This window comes from Mytilus galloprovincialis, unplaced genomic scaffold (genome assembly GCF_965363235.1).
Source record: "Mytilus galloprovincialis unplaced genomic scaffold, xbMytGall1.hap1.1 HAP1_SCAFFOLD_200, whole genome shotgun sequence".
Lineage (NCBI taxonomy): Eukaryota > Metazoa > Mollusca > Bivalvia > Mytilida > Mytilidae > Mytilus > Mytilus galloprovincialis.
Window position 1 is genome coordinate 21,685 of NW_027468125.1, and position 21,716 is coordinate 43,400.

General features: G+C 31.3%; 13 long non-coding RNA genes across 13 annotated transcripts; all 13 read left to right on the forward strand.

The window, feature by feature from the left end:
- Positions 1 to 116: 116 nt before the first annotated feature.
- On the forward strand, positions 117 to 1,358 carry LOC143060959 (uncharacterized). The gene is made up of 3 exons (XR_012974216.1): positions 117 to 479; positions 628 to 706; positions 1,272 to 1,358. It is a non-coding gene; the product is annotated as an uncharacterized LOC143060959 (long non-coding RNA).
- A 534-nt stretch (positions 1,359 to 1,892) lies between these two features.
- LOC143060960 (uncharacterized) lies at positions 1,893 to 3,134 on the forward strand. The gene is made up of 3 exons (XR_012974217.1): positions 1,893 to 2,255; positions 2,404 to 2,482; positions 3,048 to 3,134. It is a non-coding gene; the product is annotated as an uncharacterized LOC143060960 (long non-coding RNA).
- Positions 3,135 to 3,668: 534 nt separating this feature from the next.
- LOC143060961 (uncharacterized) lies at positions 3,669 to 4,910 on the forward strand. The gene is made up of 3 exons (XR_012974218.1): positions 3,669 to 4,031; positions 4,180 to 4,258; positions 4,824 to 4,910. It is a non-coding gene; the product is annotated as an uncharacterized LOC143060961 (long non-coding RNA).
- Positions 4,911 to 5,444: 534 nt separating this feature from the next.
- On the forward strand, positions 5,445 to 6,686 carry LOC143060962 (uncharacterized). Its single transcript, XR_012974219.1, has 3 exons — positions 5,445 to 5,807; positions 5,956 to 6,034; positions 6,600 to 6,686. It is a non-coding gene; the product is annotated as an uncharacterized LOC143060962 (long non-coding RNA).
- A 534-nt stretch (positions 6,687 to 7,220) lies between these two features.
- Positions 7,221 to 8,462, forward strand: LOC143060963 (uncharacterized). Its single transcript, XR_012974220.1, has 3 exons — positions 7,221 to 7,583; positions 7,732 to 7,810; positions 8,376 to 8,462. It is a non-coding gene; the product is annotated as an uncharacterized LOC143060963 (long non-coding RNA).
- A 534-nt stretch (positions 8,463 to 8,996) lies between these two features.
- On the forward strand, positions 8,997 to 10,238 carry LOC143060964 (uncharacterized). Its single transcript, XR_012974221.1, has 3 exons — positions 8,997 to 9,359; positions 9,508 to 9,586; positions 10,152 to 10,238. It is a non-coding gene; the product is annotated as an uncharacterized LOC143060964 (long non-coding RNA).
- Positions 10,239 to 10,772: 534 nt separating this feature from the next.
- On the forward strand, positions 10,773 to 12,014 carry LOC143060965 (uncharacterized). The gene is made up of 3 exons (XR_012974222.1): positions 10,773 to 11,135; positions 11,284 to 11,362; positions 11,928 to 12,014. It is a non-coding gene; the product is annotated as an uncharacterized LOC143060965 (long non-coding RNA).
- Positions 12,015 to 12,548: 534 nt separating this feature from the next.
- LOC143060966 (uncharacterized) lies at positions 12,549 to 13,790 on the forward strand. Its single transcript, XR_012974223.1, has 3 exons — positions 12,549 to 12,911; positions 13,060 to 13,138; positions 13,704 to 13,790. It is a non-coding gene; the product is annotated as an uncharacterized LOC143060966 (long non-coding RNA).
- Positions 13,791 to 14,324: 534 nt separating this feature from the next.
- On the forward strand, positions 14,325 to 15,566 carry LOC143060967 (uncharacterized). Its single transcript, XR_012974224.1, has 3 exons — positions 14,325 to 14,687; positions 14,836 to 14,914; positions 15,480 to 15,566. It is a non-coding gene; the product is annotated as an uncharacterized LOC143060967 (long non-coding RNA).
- Positions 15,567 to 15,589: 23 nt separating this feature from the next.
- On the forward strand, positions 15,590 to 16,873 carry LOC143060968 (uncharacterized). The gene is made up of 3 exons (XR_012974225.1): positions 15,590 to 15,994; positions 16,143 to 16,221; positions 16,787 to 16,873. It is a non-coding gene; the product is annotated as an uncharacterized LOC143060968 (long non-coding RNA).
- Positions 16,874 to 17,407: 534 nt separating this feature from the next.
- On the forward strand, positions 17,408 to 18,649 carry LOC143060969 (uncharacterized). Its single transcript, XR_012974226.1, has 3 exons — positions 17,408 to 17,770; positions 17,919 to 17,997; positions 18,563 to 18,649. It is a non-coding gene; the product is annotated as an uncharacterized LOC143060969 (long non-coding RNA).
- A 534-nt stretch (positions 18,650 to 19,183) lies between these two features.
- Positions 19,184 to 20,425, forward strand: LOC143060970 (uncharacterized). The gene is made up of 3 exons (XR_012974227.1): positions 19,184 to 19,546; positions 19,695 to 19,773; positions 20,339 to 20,425. It is a non-coding gene; the product is annotated as an uncharacterized LOC143060970 (long non-coding RNA).
- Positions 20,426 to 20,448: 23 nt separating this feature from the next.
- On the forward strand, positions 20,449 to 21,716 carry LOC143060971 (uncharacterized). The gene is made up of 3 exons (XR_012974228.1): positions 20,449 to 20,853; positions 21,002 to 21,080; positions 21,646 to 21,716. It is a non-coding gene; the product is annotated as an uncharacterized LOC143060971 (long non-coding RNA).

Consider the following 21,716-nt stretch of genomic DNA (forward strand, 5'->3'; position numbering starts at 1 on the left):
CTTAAATTTTTCTGAGTCGTAAATATGTATGTTGGGTGTCTGAAAACATCATTCTTTTTTTATTTGATGGTCTTATAAAATATTTTTGAACGTTAAGGTTACATAGTTTCCAAAGCAGGTAACCAGTAAATAACAGTGTAAAAATTGGGTTGTCTACCCTCGGCGGTGGTTACTTTCTTATATGCAATGAAATGTAGTGTGAAATTTTCACTGTATCACTGGAAAGGATTGAACTTTACACATGCAAAGTATTTCTTTGGTTGAAATAAAGGTAAATACTGTACGATTTTTTTAAAAGTGCCAATTTAACAAAGACTAATAGGGAAAAATCAATGGTGGTATTACACCTATTTAGGGAAACTAAATGTGCACTCGTGACCCTATTGTACTTTCATTTTTAAAAGTTATTAATAAACCAGTTCATACATTGTAAACATGGACTATTCGGAATGGATTTAGACACAGAAAGTACGTTTGAGGTAAAATTGCATTGAAATGGGGGTTTACGGGTGTTTTCTTAGTCAAATGGGTGGACAGACGTAGCTGTATTTAGATTACTGTGTTAAATTTCAAATTACTCTTACAGTTTTTGTTTTGTTTATACAACATGTGAATTTTTTATTTCAGTGTTAACCATGTTCTGAAGAGCATTCTGTTGAAAAATCTTATATGTGAATTGGTCTGCAGATGACACTTCAGCATTAAAGTATGTATCAACTATCATCATGTTTTTTTTTTTGTTTTGGCCGCAAAAGTTTACAATTTGCCATTGTGCCGTCTACATTTTGCACAGACAATAACTCATCTAAACACTTATTTGTCCTGGATTTATACACATCAGAATCCAGTCTCACATACTTAAACTTTATAATTCTTACCAATTATTTTTTGTACCAGCATTCCAAGGGACATAACCCTTTTTAAAAACATTTTGAGGTATTTTTTTATTACTCTTTCTCCCCATTTTCTAATGTAAAACACAAGAAAGTGGACTTTTTGTGTAAATCTATTAGAAATATACTGTTATGAGTAAATAAAAAGACTGATACCAGTAGCAATAAATGATTGACTGAAAGGGAACCGTTATTTCTCACACTAGGGGAACAACAGACCAAAAACTCAAGTTACACATAAGGGCTTATAGAAACTTCCGTGTAGACTGTTAACATTTATAGAGACAGTTCTTTCAGCTAAAACACTTTAATTATTGATTTAACATTACATTTATTTCATTTTTGTGGGAAAATAATCACATTTGTTTTATTTTTTAGACAAAAGATATCAAGTTTTGATGAAAAAGGAAGGAAGGAGGAAAAATGGACCAAAACAGACCAAAACAGACCTTCAAACTCTAAAAGGTGCAATAAAATTGTTAATCATCTTAAAGTTGTCTTTTGTATTCTATTTAATTGTTTGAATGCATATATCATGAGTTTATGATCAGATATTAGTCAACACTGCATTTTATAATGATACACTGAAATTAGGATTTTTCGAAGAAATTGGACTGAAATTGCCGTAGGATATGGCCTTACATTATAGTGATTTTCTCTGAAACTATAGTTCTGACTGAGACAAAACTTGACAGTTATGCTTGAAATAACTTGCAATTGGAGGGGAAAAAATTGCATTAAGTTTATTTGACATTTAGGTGTTCTTTAGGTGTAATACCACCAAATCATGGTACGTCACATCCGGTTGCATACGAAAGTAGGCCTAAAAAAATATTCCCTTGAATTTGACAGCTGTAGAAAATTAACCCTGCATTTCAATGCACTTAAATTTTTCTGAGTCGTAAATATGTATGTTGGGTGTCTGAAAACATCATTCTTTTTTTATTTGATGGTCTTATAAAATATTTTTGAACGTTAAGGTTACATAGTTTCCAAAGCAGGTAACCAGTAAATAACAGTGTAAAAATTGGGTTGTCTACCCTCGGCGGTGGTTACTTTCTTATATGCAATGAAATGTAGTGTGAAATTTTCACTGTATCACTGGAAAGGATTGAACTTTACACATGCAAAGTATTTCTTTGGTTGAAATAAAGGTAAATACTGTACGATTTTTTTAAAAGTGCCAATTTAACAAAGACTAATAGGGAAAAATCAATGGTGGTATTACACCTATTTAGGGAAACTAAATGTGCACTCGTGACCCTATTGTACTTTCATTTTTAAAAGTTATTAATAAACCAGTTCATACATTGTAAACATGGACTATTCGGAATGGATTTAGACACAGAAAGTACGTTTGAGGTAAAATTGCATTGAAATGGGGGTTTACGGGTGTTTTCTTAGTCAAATGGGTGGACAGACGTAGCTGTATTTAGATTACTGTGTTAAATTTCAAATTACTCTTACAGTTTTTGTTTTGTTTATACAACATGTGAATTTTTTATTTCAGTGTTAACCATGTTCTGAAGAGCATTCTGTTGAAAAATCTTATATGTGAATTGGTCTGCAGATGACACTTCAGCATTAAAGTATGTATCAACTATCATCATGTTTTTTTTTTTGTTTTGGCCGCAAAAGTTTACAATTTGCCATTGTGCCGTCTACATTTTGCACAGACAATAACTCATCTAAACACTTATTTGTCCTGGATTTATACACATCAGAATCCAGTCTCACATACTTAAACTTTATAATTCTTACCAATTATTTTTTGTACCAGCATTCCAAGGGACATAACCCTTTTTAAAAACATTTTGAGGTATTTTTTTATTACTCTTTCTCCCCATTTTCTAATGTAAAACACAAGAAAGTGGACTTTTTGTGTAAATCTATTAGAAATATACTGTTATGAGTAAATAAAAAGACTGATACCAGTAGCAATAAATGATTGACTGAAAGGGAACCGTTATTTCTCACACTAGGGGAACAACAGACCAAAAACTCAAGTTACACATAAGGGCTTATAGAAACTTCCGTGTAGACTGTTAACATTTATAGAGACAGTTCTTTCAGCTAAAACACTTTAATTATTGATTTAACATTACATTTATTTCATTTTTGTGGGAAAATAATCACATTTGTTTTATTTTTTAGACAAAAGATATCAAGTTTTGATGAAAAAGGAAGGAAGGAGGAAAAATGGACCAAAACAGACCAAAACAGACCTTCAAACTCTAAAAGGTGCAATAAAATTGTTAATCATCTTAAAGTTGTCTTTTGTATTCTATTTAATTGTTTGAATGCATATATCATGAGTTTATGATCAGATATTAGTCAACACTGCATTTTATAATGATACACTGAAATTAGGATTTTTCGAAGAAATTGGACTGAAATTGCCGTAGGATATGGCCTTACATTATAGTGATTTTCTCTGAAACTATAGTTCTGACTGAGACAAAACTTGACAGTTATGCTTGAAATAACTTGCAATTGGAGGGGAAAAAATTGCATTAAGTTTATTTGACATTTAGGTGTTCTTTAGGTGTAATACCACCAAATCATGGTACGTCACATCCGGTTGCATACGAAAGTAGGCCTAAAAAAATATTCCCTTGAATTTGACAGCTGTAGAAAATTAACCCTGCATTTCAATGCACTTAAATTTTTCTGAGTCGTAAATATGTATGTTGGGTGTCTGAAAACATCATTCTTTTTTTATTTGATGGTCTTATAAAATATTTTTGAACGTTAAGGTTACATAGTTTCCAAAGCAGGTAACCAGTAAATAACAGTGTAAAAATTGGGTTGTCTACCCTCGGCGGTGGTTACTTTCTTATATGCAATGAAATGTAGTGTGAAATTTTCACTGTATCACTGGAAAGGATTGAACTTTACACATGCAAAGTATTTCTTTGGTTGAAATAAAGGTAAATACTGTACGATTTTTTTAAAAGTGCCAATTTAACAAAGACTAATAGGGAAAAATCAATGGTGGTATTACACCTATTTAGGGAAACTAAATGTGCACTCGTGACCCTATTGTACTTTCATTTTTAAAAGTTATTAATAAACCAGTTCATACATTGTAAACATGGACTATTCGGAATGGATTTAGACACAGAAAGTACGTTTGAGGTAAAATTGCATTGAAATGGGGGTTTACGGGTGTTTTCTTAGTCAAATGGGTGGACAGACGTAGCTGTATTTAGATTACTGTGTTAAATTTCAAATTACTCTTACAGTTTTTGTTTTGTTTATACAACATGTGAATTTTTTATTTCAGTGTTAACCATGTTCTGAAGAGCATTCTGTTGAAAAATCTTATATGTGAATTGGTCTGCAGATGACACTTCAGCATTAAAGTATGTATCAACTATCATCATGTTTTTTTTTTTGTTTTGGCCGCAAAAGTTTACAATTTGCCATTGTGCCGTCTACATTTTGCACAGACAATAACTCATCTAAACACTTATTTGTCCTGGATTTATACACATCAGAATCCAGTCTCACATACTTAAACTTTATAATTCTTACCAATTATTTTTTGTACCAGCATTCCAAGGGACATAACCCTTTTTAAAAACATTTTGAGGTATTTTTTTATTACTCTTTCTCCCCATTTTCTAATGTAAAACACAAGAAAGTGGACTTTTTGTGTAAATCTATTAGAAATATACTGTTATGAGTAAATAAAAAGACTGATACCAGTAGCAATAAATGATTGACTGAAAGGGAACCGTTATTTCTCACACTAGGGGAACAACAGACCAAAAACTCAAGTTACACATAAGGGCTTATAGAAACTTCCGTGTAGACTGTTAACATTTATAGAGACAGTTCTTTCAGCTAAAACACTTTAATTATTGATTTAACATTACATTTATTTCATTTTTGTGGGAAAATAATCACATTTGTTTTATTTTTTAGACAAAAGATATCAAGTTTTGATGAAAAAGGAAGGAAGGAGGAAAAATGGACCAAAACAGACCAAAACAGACCTTCAAACTCTAAAAGGTGCAATAAAATTGTTAATCATCTTAAAGTTGTCTTTTGTATTCTATTTAATTGTTTGAATGCATATATCATGAGTTTATGATCAGATATTAGTCAACACTGCATTTTATAATGATACACTGAAATTAGGATTTTTCGAAGAAATTGGACTGAAATTGCCGTAGGATATGGCCTTACATTATAGTGATTTTCTCTGAAACTATAGTTCTGACTGAGACAAAACTTGACAGTTATGCTTGAAATAACTTGCAATTGGAGGGGAAAAAATTGCATTAAGTTTATTTGACATTTAGGTGTTCTTTAGGTGTAATACCACCAAATCATGGTACGTCACATCCGGTTGCATACGAAAGTAGGCCTAAAAAAATATTCCCTTGAATTTGACAGCTGTAGAAAATTAACCCTGCATTTCAATGCACTTAAATTTTTCTGAGTCGTAAATATGTATGTTGGGTGTCTGAAAACATCATTCTTTTTTTATTTGATGGTCTTATAAAATATTTTTGAACGTTAAGGTTACATAGTTTCCAAAGCAGGTAACCAGTAAATAACAGTGTAAAAATTGGGTTGTCTACCCTCGGCGGTGGTTACTTTCTTATATGCAATGAAATGTAGTGTGAAATTTTCACTGTATCACTGGAAAGGATTGAACTTTACACATGCAAAGTATTTCTTTGGTTGAAATAAAGGTAAATACTGTACGATTTTTTTAAAAGTGCCAATTTAACAAAGACTAATAGGGAAAAATCAATGGTGGTATTACACCTATTTAGGGAAACTAAATGTGCACTCGTGACCCTATTGTACTTTCATTTTTAAAAGTTATTAATAAACCAGTTCATACATTGTAAACATGGACTATTCGGAATGGATTTAGACACAGAAAGTACGTTTGAGGTAAAATTGCATTGAAATGGGGGTTTACGGGTGTTTTCTTAGTCAAATGGGTGGACAGACGTAGCTGTATTTAGATTACTGTGTTAAATTTCAAATTACTCTTACAGTTTTTGTTTTGTTTATACAACATGTGAATTTTTTATTTCAGTGTTAACCATGTTCTGAAGAGCATTCTGTTGAAAAATCTTATATGTGAATTGGTCTGCAGATGACACTTCAGCATTAAAGTATGTATCAACTATCATCATGTTTTTTTTTTTGTTTTGGCCGCAAAAGTTTACAATTTGCCATTGTGCCGTCTACATTTTGCACAGACAATAACTCATCTAAACACTTATTTGTCCTGGATTTATACACATCAGAATCCAGTCTCACATACTTAAACTTTATAATTCTTACCAATTATTTTTTGTACCAGCATTCCAAGGGACATAACCCTTTTTAAAAACATTTTGAGGTATTTTTTTATTACTCTTTCTCCCCATTTTCTAATGTAAAACACAAGAAAGTGGACTTTTTGTGTAAATCTATTAGAAATATACTGTTATGAGTAAATAAAAAGACTGATACCAGTAGCAATAAATGATTGACTGAAAGGGAACCGTTATTTCTCACACTAGGGGAACAACAGACCAAAAACTCAAGTTACACATAAGGGCTTATAGAAACTTCCGTGTAGACTGTTAACATTTATAGAGACAGTTCTTTCAGCTAAAACACTTTAATTATTGATTTAACATTACATTTATTTCATTTTTGTGGGAAAATAATCACATTTGTTTTATTTTTTAGACAAAAGATATCAAGTTTTGATGAAAAAGGAAGGAAGGAGGAAAAATGGACCAAAACAGACCAAAACAGACCTTCAAACTCTAAAAGGTGCAATAAAATTGTTAATCATCTTAAAGTTGTCTTTTGTATTCTATTTAATTGTTTGAATGCATATATCATGAGTTTATGATCAGATATTAGTCAACACTGCATTTTATAATGATACACTGAAATTAGGATTTTTCGAAGAAATTGGACTGAAATTGCCGTAGGATATGGCCTTACATTATAGTGATTTTCTCTGAAACTATAGTTCTGACTGAGACAAAACTTGACAGTTATGCTTGAAATAACTTGCAATTGGAGGGGAAAAAATTGCATTAAGTTTATTTGACATTTAGGTGTTCTTTAGGTGTAATACCACCAAATCATGGTACGTCACATCCGGTTGCATACGAAAGTAGGCCTAAAAAAATATTCCCTTGAATTTGACAGCTGTAGAAAATTAACCCTGCATTTCAATGCACTTAAATTTTTCTGAGTCGTAAATATGTATGTTGGGTGTCTGAAAACATCATTCTTTTTTTATTTGATGGTCTTATAAAATATTTTTGAACGTTAAGGTTACATAGTTTCCAAAGCAGGTAACCAGTAAATAACAGTGTAAAAATTGGGTTGTCTACCCTCGGCGGTGGTTACTTTCTTATATGCAATGAAATGTAGTGTGAAATTTTCACTGTATCACTGGAAAGGATTGAACTTTACACATGCAAAGTATTTCTTTGGTTGAAATAAAGGTAAATACTGTACGATTTTTTTAAAAGTGCCAATTTAACAAAGACTAATAGGGAAAAATCAATGGTGGTATTACACCTATTTAGGGAAACTAAATGTGCACTCGTGACCCTATTGTACTTTCATTTTTAAAAGTTATTAATAAACCAGTTCATACATTGTAAACATGGACTATTCGGAATGGATTTAGACACAGAAAGTACGTTTGAGGTAAAATTGCATTGAAATGGGGGTTTACGGGTGTTTTCTTAGTCAAATGGGTGGACAGACGTAGCTGTATTTAGATTACTGTGTTAAATTTCAAATTACTCTTACAGTTTTTGTTTTGTTTATACAACATGTGAATTTTTTATTTCAGTGTTAACCATGTTCTGAAGAGCATTCTGTTGAAAAATCTTATATGTGAATTGGTCTGCAGATGACACTTCAGCATTAAAGTATGTATCAACTATCATCATGTTTTTTTTTTTGTTTTGGCCGCAAAAGTTTACAATTTGCCATTGTGCCGTCTACATTTTGCACAGACAATAACTCATCTAAACACTTATTTGTCCTGGATTTATACACATCAGAATCCAGTCTCACATACTTAAACTTTATAATTCTTACCAATTATTTTTTGTACCAGCATTCCAAGGGACATAACCCTTTTTAAAAACATTTTGAGGTATTTTTTTATTACTCTTTCTCCCCATTTTCTAATGTAAAACACAAGAAAGTGGACTTTTTGTGTAAATCTATTAGAAATATACTGTTATGAGTAAATAAAAAGACTGATACCAGTAGCAATAAATGATTGACTGAAAGGGAACCGTTATTTCTCACACTAGGGGAACAACAGACCAAAAACTCAAGTTACACATAAGGGCTTATAGAAACTTCCGTGTAGACTGTTAACATTTATAGAGACAGTTCTTTCAGCTAAAACACTTTAATTATTGATTTAACATTACATTTATTTCATTTTTGTGGGAAAATAATCACATTTGTTTTATTTTTTAGACAAAAGATATCAAGTTTTGATGAAAAAGGAAGGAAGGAGGAAAAATGGACCAAAACAGACCAAAACAGACCTTCAAACTCTAAAAGGTGCAATAAAATTGTTAATCATCTTAAAGTTGTCTTTTGTATTCTATTTAATTGTTTGAATGCATATATCATGAGTTTATGATCAGATATTAGTCAACACTGCATTTTATAATGATACACTGAAATTAGGATTTTTCGAAGAAATTGGACTGAAATTGCCGTAGGATATGGCCTTACATTATAGTGATTTTCTCTGAAACTATAGTTCTGACTGAGACAAAACTTGACAGTTATGCTTGAAATAACTTGCAATTGGAGGGGAAAAAATTGCATTAAGTTTATTTGACATTTAGGTGTTCTTTAGGTGTAATACCACCAAATCATGGTACGTCACATCCGGTTGCATACGAAAGTAGGCCTAAAAAAATATTCCCTTGAATTTGACAGCTGTAGAAAATTAACCCTGCATTTCAATGCACTTAAATTTTTCTGAGTCGTAAATATGTATGTTGGGTGTCTGAAAACATCATTCTTTTTTTATTTGATGGTCTTATAAAATATTTTTGAACGTTAAGGTTACATAGTTTCCAAAGCAGGTAACCAGTAAATAACAGTGTAAAAATTGGGTTGTCTACCCTCGGCGGTGGTTACTTTCTTATATGCAATGAAATGTAGTGTGAAATTTTCACTGTATCACTGGAAAGGATTGAACTTTACACATGCAAAGTATTTCTTTGGTTGAAATAAAGGTAAATACTGTACGATTTTTTTAAAAGTGCCAATTTAACAAAGACTAATAGGGAAAAATCAATGGTGGTATTACACCTATTTAGGGAAACTAAATGTGCACTCGTGACCCTATTGTACTTTCATTTTTAAAAGTTATTAATAAACCAGTTCATACATTGTAAACATGGACTATTCGGAATGGATTTAGACACAGAAAGTACGTTTGAGGTAAAATTGCATTGAAATGGGGGTTTACGGGTGTTTTCTTAGTCAAATGGGTGGACAGACGTAGCTGTATTTAGATTACTGTGTTAAATTTCAAATTACTCTTACAGTTTTTGTTTTGTTTATACAAAATGTGAATTTTTTATTTCAGTGTTAACCATGTTCTGAAGAGCATTCTGTTGAAAAATCTTATATGTGAATTGGTCTGCAGATGACACTTCAGCATTAAAGTATGTATCAACTATCATCATGTTTTTTTTTTTGTTTTGGCCGCAAAAGTTTACAATTTGCCATTGTGCCGTCTACATTTTGCACAGACAATAACTCATCTAAACACTTATTTGTCCTGGATTTATACACATCAGAATCCAGTCTCACATACTTAAACTTTATAATTCTTACCAATTATTTTTTGTACCAGCATTCCAAGGGACATAACCCTTTTTAAAAACATTTTGAGGTATTTTTTTATTACTCTTTCTCCCCATTTTCTAATGTAAAACACAAGAAAGTGGACTTTTTGTGTAAATCTATTAGAAATATACTGTTATGAGTAAATAAAAAGACTGATACCAGTAGCAATAAATGATTGACTGAAAGGGAACCGTTATTTCTCACACTAGGGGAACAACAGACCAAAAACTCAAGTTACACATAAGGGCTTATAGAAACTTCCGTGTAGACTGTTAACATTTATAGAGACAGTTCTTTCAGCTAAAACACTTTAATTATTGATTTAACATTACATTTATTTCATTTTTGTGGGAAAATAATCACATTTGTTTTATTTTTTAGACAAAAGATATCAAGTTTTGATGAAAAAGGAAGGAAGGAGGAAAAATGGACCAAAACAGACCAAAACAGACCTTCAAACTCTAAAAGGTGCAATAAAATTGTTAATCATCTTAAAGTTGTCTTTTGTATTCTATTTAATTGTTTGAATGCATATATCATGAGTTTATGATCAGATATTAGTCAACACTGCATTTTATAATGATACACTGAAATTAGGATTTTTCGAAGAAATTGGACTGAAATTGCCGTAGGATATGGCCTTACATTATAGTGATTTTCTCTGAAACTATAGTTCTGACTGAGACAAAACTTGACAGTTATGCTTGAAATAACTTGCAATTGGAGGGGAAAAAATTGCATTAAGTTTATTTGACATTTAGGTGTTCTTTAGGTGTAATACCACCAAATCATGGTACGTCACATCCGGTTGCATACGAAAGTAGGCCTAAAAAAATATTCCCTTGAATTTGACAGCTGTAGAAAATTAACCCTGCATTTCAATGCACTTAAATTTTTCTGAGTCGTAAATATGTATGTTGGGTGTCTGAAAACATCATTCTTTTTTTATTTGATGGTCTTATAAAATATTTTTGAACGTTAAGGTTACATAGTTTCCAAAGCAGGTAACCAGTAAATAACAGTGTAAAAATTGGGTTGTCTACCCTCGGCGGTGGTTACTTTCTTATATGCAATGAAATGTAGTGTGAAATTTTCACTGTATCACTGGAAAGGATTGAACTTTACACATGCAAAGTATTTCTTTGGTTGAAATAAAGGTAAATACTGTACGATTTTTTTAAAAGTGCCAATTTAACAAAGACTAATAGGGAAAAATCAATGGTGGTATTACACCTATTTAGGGAAACTAAATGTGCACTCGTGACCCTATTGTACTTTCATTTTTAAAAGTTATTAATAAACCAGTTCATACATTGTAAACATGGACTATTCGGAATGGATTTAGACACAGAAAGTACGTTTGAGGTAAAATTGCATTGAAATGGGGGTTTACGGGTGTTTTCTTAGTCAAATGGGTGGACAGACGTAGCTGTATTTAGATTACTGTGTTAAATTTCAAATTACTCTTACAGTTTTTGTTTTGTTTATACAACATGTGAATTTTTTATTTCAGTGTTAACCATGTTCTGAAGAGCATTCTGTTGAAAAATCTTATATGTGAATTGGTCTGCAGATGACACTTCAGCATTAAAGTATGTATCAACTATCATCATGTTTTTTTTTTTGTTTTGGCCGCAAAAGTTTACAATTTGCCATTGTGCCGTCTACATTTTGCACAGACAATAACTCATCTAAACACTTATTTGTCCTGGATTTATACACATCAGAATCCAGTCTCACATACTTAAACTTTATAATTCTTACCAATTATTTTTTGTACCAGCATTCCAAGGGACATAACCCTTTTTAAAAACATTTTGAGGTATTTTTTTATTACTCTTTCTCCCCATTTTCTAATGTAAAACACAAGAAAGTGGACTTTTTGTGTAAATCTATTAGAAATATACTGTTATGAGTAAATAAAAAGACTGATACCAGTAGCAATAAATGATTGACTGAAAGGGAACCGTTATTTCTCACACTAGGGGAACAACAGACCAAAAACTCAAGTTACACATAAGGGCTTATAGAAACTTCCGTGTAGACTGTTAACATTTATAGAGACAGTTCTTTCAGCTAAAACACTTTAATTATTGATTTAACATTACATTTATTTCATTTTTGTGGGAAAATAATCACATTTGTTTTATTTTTTAGACAAAAGATATCAAGTTTTGATGAAAAAGGAAGGAAGGAGGAAAAATGGACCAAAACAGACCAAAACAGACCTTCAAACTCTAAAAGGTGCAATAAAATTGTTAATCATCTTAAAGTTGTCTTTTGTATTCTATTTAATTGTTTGAATGCATATATCATGAGTTTATGATCAGATATTAGTCAACACTGCATTTTATAATGATACACTGAAATTAGGATTTTTCGAAGAAATTGGACTGAAATTGCCGTAGGATATGGCCTTACATTATAGTGATTTTCTCTGAAACTATAGTTCTGACTGAGACAAAACTTGACAGTTATGCTTGAAATAACTTGCAATTGGAGGGGAAAAAATTGCATTAAGTTTATTTGACATTTAGGTGTTCTTTAGGTGTAATACCACCAAATCATGGTACGTCACATCCGGTTGCATACGAAAGTAGGCCTAAAAAAATATTCCCTTGAATTTGACAGCTGTAGAAAATTAACCCTGCATTTCAATGCACTTAAATTTTTCTGAGTCGTAAATATGTATGTTGGGTGTCTGAAAACATCATTCTTTTTTTATTTGATGGTCTTATAAAATATTTTTGAACGTTAAGGTTACATAGTTTCCAAAGCAGGTAACCAGTAAATAACAGTGTAAAAATTGGGTTGTCTACCCTCGGCGGTGGTTACTTTCTTATATGCAATGAAATGTAGTGTGAAATTTTCACTGTATCACTGGAAAGGATTGAACTTTACACATGCAAAGTATTTCTTTGGTTGAAATAAAGGTAAATACTGTACGATTTTTTTAAAAGTGCCAATTTAACAAAGACTAATAGGGAAAAATCAATGGTGGTATTACACCTATTTAGGGAAACTAAATGTGCACTCGTGACCCTATTGTACTTTCATTTTTAAAAGTTATTAATAAACCAGTTCATACATTGTAAACATGGACTATTCGGAATGGATTTAGACACAGAAAGTACGTTTGAGGTAAAATTGCATTGAAATGGGGGTTTACGGGTGTTTTCTTAGTCAAATGGGTGGACAGACGTAGCTGTATTTAGATTACTGTGTTAAATTTCAAATTACTCTTACAGTTTTTGTTTTGTTTATACAACATGTGAATTTTTTATTTCAGTGTTAACCATGTTCTGAAGAGCATTCTGTTGAAAAATCTTATATGTGAATTGGTCTGCAGATGACACTTCAGCATTAAAGTATGTATCAACTATCATCATGTTTTTTTTTTTGTTTTGGCCGCAAAAGTTTACAATTTGCCATTGTGCCGTCTACATTTTGCACAGACAATAACTCATCTAAACACTTATTTGTCCTGGATTTATACACATCAGAATCCAGTCTCACATACTTAAACTTTATAATTCTTACCAATTATTTTTTGTACCAGCATTCCAAGGGACATAACCCTTTTTAAAAACATTTTGAGGTATTTTTTTATTACTCTTTCTCCCCATTTTCTAATGTAAAACACAAGAAAGTGGACTTTTTGTGTAAATCTATTAGAAATATACTGTTATGAGTAAATAAAAAGACTGATACCAGTAGCAATAAATGATTGACTGAAAGGGAACCGTTATTTCTCACACTAGGGGAACAACAGACCAAAAACTCAAGTTACACATAAGGGCTTATAGAAACTTCCGTGTAGACTGTTAACATTTATAGAGACAGTTCTTTCAGCTAAAACACTTTAATTATTGATTTAACATTACATTTATTTCATTTTTGTGGGAAAATAATCACATTTGTTTTATTTTTTAGACAAAAGATATCAAGTTTTGATGAAAAAGGAAGGAAGGAGGAAAAATGGACCAAAACAGACCAAAACAGACCTTCAAACTCTAAAAGGTGCAATAAAATTGTTAATCATCTTAAAGTTGTCTTTTGTATTCTATTTAATTGTTTGAATGCATATATCATGAGTTTATGATCAGATATTAGTCAACACTGCATTTTATAATGATACACTGAAATTAGGATTTTTCGAAGAAATTGGACTGAAATTGCCGTAGGATATGGCCTTACATTATAGTGATTTTCTCTGAAACTATAGTTCTGACTGAGACAAAACTTGACAGTTATGCTTGAAATAACTTGCAATTGGAGGGGAAAAAATTGCATTAAGTTTATTTGACATTTAGGTGTTCTTTAGGTGTAATACCACCAAATCATGGTACGTCACATCCGGTTGCATACGAAAGTAGGCCTAAAAAAATATTCCCTTGAATTTGACAGCTGTAGAAAATTAACCCTGCATTTCAATGCACTTAAATTTTTCTGAGTCGTAAATATGTATGTTGGGTGTCTGAAAACATCATTCTTTTTTTATTTGATGGTCTTATAAAATATTTTTGAACGTTAAGGTTACATAGTTTCCAAAGCAGGTAACCAGTAAATAACAGTGTAAAAATTGGGTTGTCTACCCTCGGCGGTGGTTACTTTCTTATATGCAATGAAATGTAGTGTGAAATTTTCACTGTATCACTGGAAAGGATTGAACTTTACACATGCAAAGTATTTCTTTGGTTGAAATAAAGGTAAATACTGTACGATTTTTTTAAAAGTGCCAATTTAACAAAGACTAATAGGGAAAAATCAATGGTGGTATTACACCTATTTAGGGAAACTAAATGTGCACTCGTGACCCTATTGTACTTTCATTTTTAAAAGTTATTAATAAACCAGTTCATACATTGTAAATATGGACTATTCGGAATGGATTTAGACACAGAAAGTACGTTTGAGGTAAAATTGCATTGAAATGGGGGTTTACGGGTGTTTTCTTAGTCAAATGGGTGGACAGACGTAGCTGTATTTAGATTACTGTGTTAAATTTCAAATTACTCTTACAGTTTTTGTTTTGTTTATACAACATGTGAATTTTTTATTTCAGTGTTAACCATGTTCTGAAGAGCATTCTGTTGAAAAATCTTATATGTGAATTGGTCTGCAGATGACACTTCAGCATTAAAGTATGTATCAACTATCATCATGTTTTTTTTTTTGTTTTGGCCGCAAAAGTTTACAATTTGCCATTGTGCCGTCTACATTTTGCACAGACAATAACTCATCTAAACACTTATTTGTCCTGGATTTATACACATCAGAATCCAGTCTCACATACTTAAACTTTATAATTCTTACCAATTATTTTTTGTACCAGCATTCCAAGGGACATAACCCTTTTTAAAAACATTTTGAGGTATTTTTTTATTACTCTTTCTCCCCATTTTCTAATGTAAAACACAAGAAAGTGGACTTTTTGTGTAAATCTATTAGAAATATACTGTTATGAGTAAATAAAAAGACTGATACCAGTAGCAATAAATGATTGACTGAAAGGGAACCGTTATTTCTCACACTAGGGGAACAACAGACCAAAAACTCAAGTTACACATAAGGGCTTATAGAAACTTCCGTGTAGACTGTTAACATTTATAGAGACAGTTCTTTCAGCTAAAACACTTTAATTATTGATTTAACATTACATTTATTTCATTTTTGTGGGAAAATAATCACATTTGTTTTATTTTTTAGACAAAAGATATCAAGTTTTGATGAAAAAGGAAGGAAGGAGGAAAAATGGACCAAAACAGACCAAAACAGACCTTCAAACTCTAAAAGGTGCAATAAAATTGTTAATCATCTTAAAGTTGTCTTTTGTATTCTATTTAATTGTTTGAATGCATATATCATGAGTTTATGATCAGATATTAGTCAACACTGCATTTTATAATGATACACTGAAATTAGGATTTTTCGAAGAAATTGGACTGAAATTGCCGTAGGATATGGCCTTACATTATAGTGATTTTCTCTGAAACTATAGTTCTGACTGAGACAAAACTTGACAGTTATGCTTGAAATAACTTGCAATTGGAGGGGAAAAAATTGCATTAAGTTTATTTGACATTTAGGTGTTCTTTAGGGAAACTAAATGTGCACTCGTGACCCTATTGTACTTTCATTTTTAAAAGTTATTAATAAACCAGTTCATACATTGTAAACATGGACTATTCGGAATGGATTTAGACACAGAAAGTACGTTTGAGGTAAAATTGCATTGAAATGGGGGTTTACGGGTGTTTTCTTAGTCAAATGGGTGGACAGACGTAGCTGTATTTAGATTACTGTGTTAAATTTCAAATTACTCTTACAGTTTTTGTTTTGTTTATACAACATGTGAATTTTTTATTTCAGTGTTAACCATGTTCTGAAGAGCATTCTGTTGAAAAATCTTATATGTGAATTGGTCTGCAGATGACACTTCAGCATTAAAGTATGTATCAACTATCATCATGTTTTTTTTTTTGTTTTGGCCGCAAAAGTTTACAATTTGCCATTGTGCCGTCTACATTTTGCACAGACAATAACTCATCTAAACACTTATTTGTCCTGGATTTATACACATCAGAATCCAGTCTCACATACTTAAACTTTATAATTCTTACCAATTATTTTTTGTACCAGCATTCCAAGGGACATAACCCTTTTTAAAAACATTTTGAGGTATTTTTTTATTACTCTTTCTCCCCATTTTCTAATGTAAAACACAAGAAAGTGGACTTTTTGTGTAAATCTATTAGAAATATACTGTTATGAGTAAATAAAAAGACTGATACCAGTAGCAATAAATGATTGACTGAAAGGGAACCGTTATTTCTCACACTAGGGGAACAACAGACCAAAAACTCAAGTTACACATAAGGGCTTATAGAAACTTCCGTGTAGACTGTTAACATTTATAGAGACAGTTCTTTCAGCTAAAACACTTTAATTATTGATTTAACATTACATTTATTTCATTTTTGTGGGAAAATAATCACATTTGTTTTATTTTTTAGACAAAAGATATCAAGTTTTGATGAAAAAGGAAGGAAGGAGGAAAAATGGACCAAAACAGACCAAAACAGACCTTCAAACTCTAAAAGGTGCAATAAAATTGTTAATCATCTTAAAGTTGTCTTTTGTATTCTATTTAATTGTTTGAATGCATATATCATGAGTTTATGATCAGATATTAGTCAACACTGCATTTTATAATGATACACTGAAATTAGGATTTTTCGAAGAAATTGGACTGAAATTGCCGTAGGATATGGCCTTACATTATAGTGATTTTCTCTGAAACTATAGTTCTGACTGAGACAAAACTTGACAGTTATGCTTGAAATAACTTGCAATTGGAGGGGAAAAAATTGCATTAAGTTTATTTGACATTTAGGTGTTCTTTAGGTGTAATACCACCAAATCATGGTACGTCACATCCGGTTGCATACGAAAGTAGGCCTAAAAAAATATTCCCTTGAATTTGACAGCTGTAGAAAATTAACCCTGCATTTCAATGCACTTAAATTTTTCTGAGTCGTAAATATGTATGTTGGGTGTCTGAAAACATCATTCTTTTTTTATTTGATGGTCTTATAAAATATTTTTGAACGTTAAGGTTACATAGTTTCCAAAGCAGGTAACCAGTAAATAACAGTGTAAAAATTGGGTTGTCTACCCTCGGCGGTGGTTACTTTCTTATATGCAATGAAATGTAGTGTGAAATTTTCACTGTATCACTGGAAAGGATTGAACTTTACACATGCAAAGTATTTCTTTGGTTGAAATAAAGGTAAATACTGTACGATTTTTTTAAAAGTGCCAATTTAACAAAGACTAATAGGGAAAAATCAATGGTGGTATTACACCTATTTAGGGAAACTAAATGTGCACTCGTGACCCTATTGTACTTTCATTTTTAAAAGTTATTAATAAACCAGTTCATACATTGTAAACATGGACTATTCGGAATGGATTTAGACACAGAAAGTACGTTTGAGGTAAAATTGCATTGAAATGGGGGTTTACGGGTGTTTTCTTAGTCAAATGGGTGGACAGACGTAGCTGTATTTAGATTACTGTGTTAAATTTCAAATTACTCTTACAGTTTTTGTTTTGTTTATACAACATGTGAATTTTTTATTTCAGTGTTAACCATGTTCTGAAGAGCATTCTGTTGAAAAATCTTATATGTGAATTGGTCTGCAGATGACACTTCAGCATTAAAGTATGTATCAACTATCATCATGTTTTTTTTTTTGTTTTGGCCGCAAAAGTTTACAATTTGCCATTGTGCCGTCTACATTTTGCACAGACAATAACTCATCTAAACACTTATTTGTCCTGGATTTATACACATCAGAATCCAGTCTCACATACTTAAACTTTATAATTCTTACCAATTATTTTTTGTACCAGCATTCCAAGGGACATAACCCTTTTTAAAAACATTTTGAGGTATTTTTTTATTACTCTTTCTCCCCATTTTCTAATGTAAAACACAAGAAAGTGGACTTTTTGTGTAAATCTATTAGAAATATACTGTTATGAGTAAATAAAAAGACTGATACCAGTAGCAATAAATGATTGACTGAAAGGGAACCGTTATTTCTCACACTAGGGGAACAACAGACCAAAAACTCAAGTTACACATAAGGGCTTATAGAAACTTCCGTGTAGACTGTTAACATTTATAGAGACAGTTCTTTCAGCTAAAACACTTTAATTATTGATTTAACATTACATTTATTTCATTTTTGTGGGAAAATAATCACATTTGTTTTATTTTTTAGACAAAAGATATCAAGTTTTGATGAAAAAGGAAGGAAGGAGGAAAAATGGACCAAAACAGACCAAAACAGACCTTCAAACTCTAAAAGGTGCAATAAAATTGTTAATCATCTTAAAGTTGTCTTTTGTATTCTATTTAATTGTTTGAATGCATATATCATGAGTTTATGATCAGATATTAGTCAACACTGCATTTTATAATGATACACTGAAATTAGGATTTTTCGAAGAAATTGGACTGAAATTGCCGTAGGATATGGCCTTACATTATAGTGATTTTCTCTGAAACTATAGTTCTGACTGAGACAAAACTTGACAGTTATGCTTGAAATAACTTGCAATTGGAGGGGAAAAAATTGCATTAAGTTTATTTGACATTTAGGTGTTCTTTAGGTGTAATACCACCAAATCATGGTACGTCACATCCGGTTGCATACGAAAGTAGGCCTAAAAAAATATTCCCTTGAATTTGACAGCTGTAGAAAATTAACCCTGCATTTCAATGCACTTAAATTTTTCTGAGTCGTAAATATGTATGTTGGGTGTCTGAAAACATCATTCTTTTTTTATTTGATGGTCTTATAAAATATTTTTGAACGTTAAGGTTACATAGTTTCCAAAGCAGGTAACCAGTAAATAACAGTGTAAAAATTGGGTTGTCTACCCTCGGCGGTGGTTACTTTCTTATATGCAATGAAATGTAGTGTGAAATTTTCACTGTATCACTGGAAAGGATTGAACTTTACACATGCAAAGTATTTCTTTGGTTGAAATAAAGGTAAATACTGTACGATTTTTTTAAAAGTGCCAATTTAACAAAGACTAATAGGGAAAAATCAATGGTGGTATTACACCTATTTAGGGAAACTAAATGTGCACTCGTGACCCTATTGTACTTTCATTTTTAAAAGTTATTAATAAACCAGTTCATACATTGTAAACATGGACTATTCGGAATGGATTTAGACACAGAAAGTACGTTTGAGGTAAAATTGCATTGAAATGGGGGTTTACGGGTGTTTTCTTAGTCAAATGGGTGGACAGACGTAGCTGTATTTAGATTACTGTGTTAAATTTCAAATTACTCTTACAGTTTTTGTTTTGTTTATACAACATGTGAATTTTTTATTTCAGTGTTAACCATGTTCTGAAGAGCATTCTGTTGAAAAATCTTATATGTGAATTGGTCTGCAGATGACACTTCAGCATTAAAGTATGTATCAACTATCATCATGTTTTTTTTTTTGTTTTGGCCGCAAAAGTTTACAATTTGCCATTGTGCCGTCTACATTTTGCACAGACAATAACTCATCTAAACACTTATTTGTCCTGGATTTATACACATCAGAATCCAGTCTCACATACTTAAACTTTATAATTCTTACCAATTATTTTTTGTACCAGCATTCCAAGGGACATAACCCTTTTTAAAAACATTTTGAGGTATTTTTTTATTACTCTTTCTCCCCATTTTCTAATGTAAAACACAAGAAAGTGGACTTTTTGTGTAAATCTATTAGAAATATACTGTTATGAGTAAATAAAAAGACTGATACCAGTAGCAATAAATGATTGACTGAAAGGGAACCGTTATTTCTCACACTAGGGGAACAACAGACCAAAAACTCAAGTTACACATAAGGGCTTATAGAAACTTCCGTGTAGACTGTTAACATTTATAGAGACAGTTCTTTCAGCTAAAACACTTTAATTATTGATTTAACATTACATTTATTTCATTTTTGTGGGAAAATAATCACATTTGTTTTATTTTTTAGACAAAAGATATCAAGTTTTGATGAAAAAGGAAGGAAGGAGGAAAAATGGACCAAAACAGACCAAAACAGACCTTCAAACTCTAAAAGGTGCAATAAAATTGTTAATCATCTTAAAGTTGTCTTTTGTATTCTATTTAATTGTTTGAATGCATATATCATGAGTTTATGATCAGATATTAGTCAACACTGCATTTTATAATGATACACTGAAATTAGGATTTTTCGAAGAAATTGGACTGAAATTGCCGTAGGATATGGCCTTACATTATAGTGATTTTCTCTGAAACTATAGTTCTGACTGAGACAAAACTTGACAGTTATGCTTGAAATAACTTGCAATTGGAGGGGAAAAAATTGCATTAAGTTTATTTGACATTTAGGTGTTCTTTAGGGAAACTAAATGTGCACTCGTGACCCTATTGTACTTTCATTTTTAAAAGTTATTAATAAACCAGTTCATACATTGTAAACATGGACTATTCGGAATGGATTTAGACACAGAAAGTACGTTTGAGGTAAAATTGCATTGAAATGGGGGTTTACGGGTGTTTTCTTAGTCAAATGGGTGGACAGACGTAGCTGTATTTAGATTACTGTGTTAAATTTCAAATTACTCTTACAGTTTTTGTTTTGTTTATACAACATGTGAATTTTTTATTTCAGTGTTAACCATGTTCTGAAGAGCATTCTGTTGAAAAATCTTATATGTGAATTGGTCTGCAGATGACACTTCAGCATTAAAGTATGTATCAACTATCATCATGTTTTTTTTTTTGTTTTGGCCGCAAAAGTTTACAATTTGCCATTGTGCCGTCTACATTTTGCACAGACAATAACTCATCTAAACACTTATTTGTCCTGGATTTATACACATCAGAATCCAGTCTCACATACTTAAACTTTATAATTCTTACCAATTATTTTTTGTACCAGCATTCCAAGGGACATAACCCTTTTTAAAAACATTTTGAGGTATTTTTTTATTACTCTTTCTCCCCATTTTCTAATGTAAAACACAAGAAAGTGGACTTTTTGTGTAAATCTATTAGAAATATACTGTTATGAGTAAATAAAAAGACTGATACCAGTAGCAATAAATGATTGACTGAAAGGGAACCGTTATTTCTCACACTAGGGGAACAACAGACCAAAAACTCAAGTTACACATAAGGGCTTATAGAAACTTCCGTGTAGACTGTTAACATTTATAGAGACAGTTCTTTCAGCTAAAACACTTTAATTATTGATTTAACATTACATTTATTTCATTTTTGTGGGAAAATAATCACATTTGTTTTATTTTTTAGACAAAAGATATCAAGTTTTGATGAAAAAGGAAGGAAGGAGGAAAAATGGACCAAAACAGACCAAAACAGAC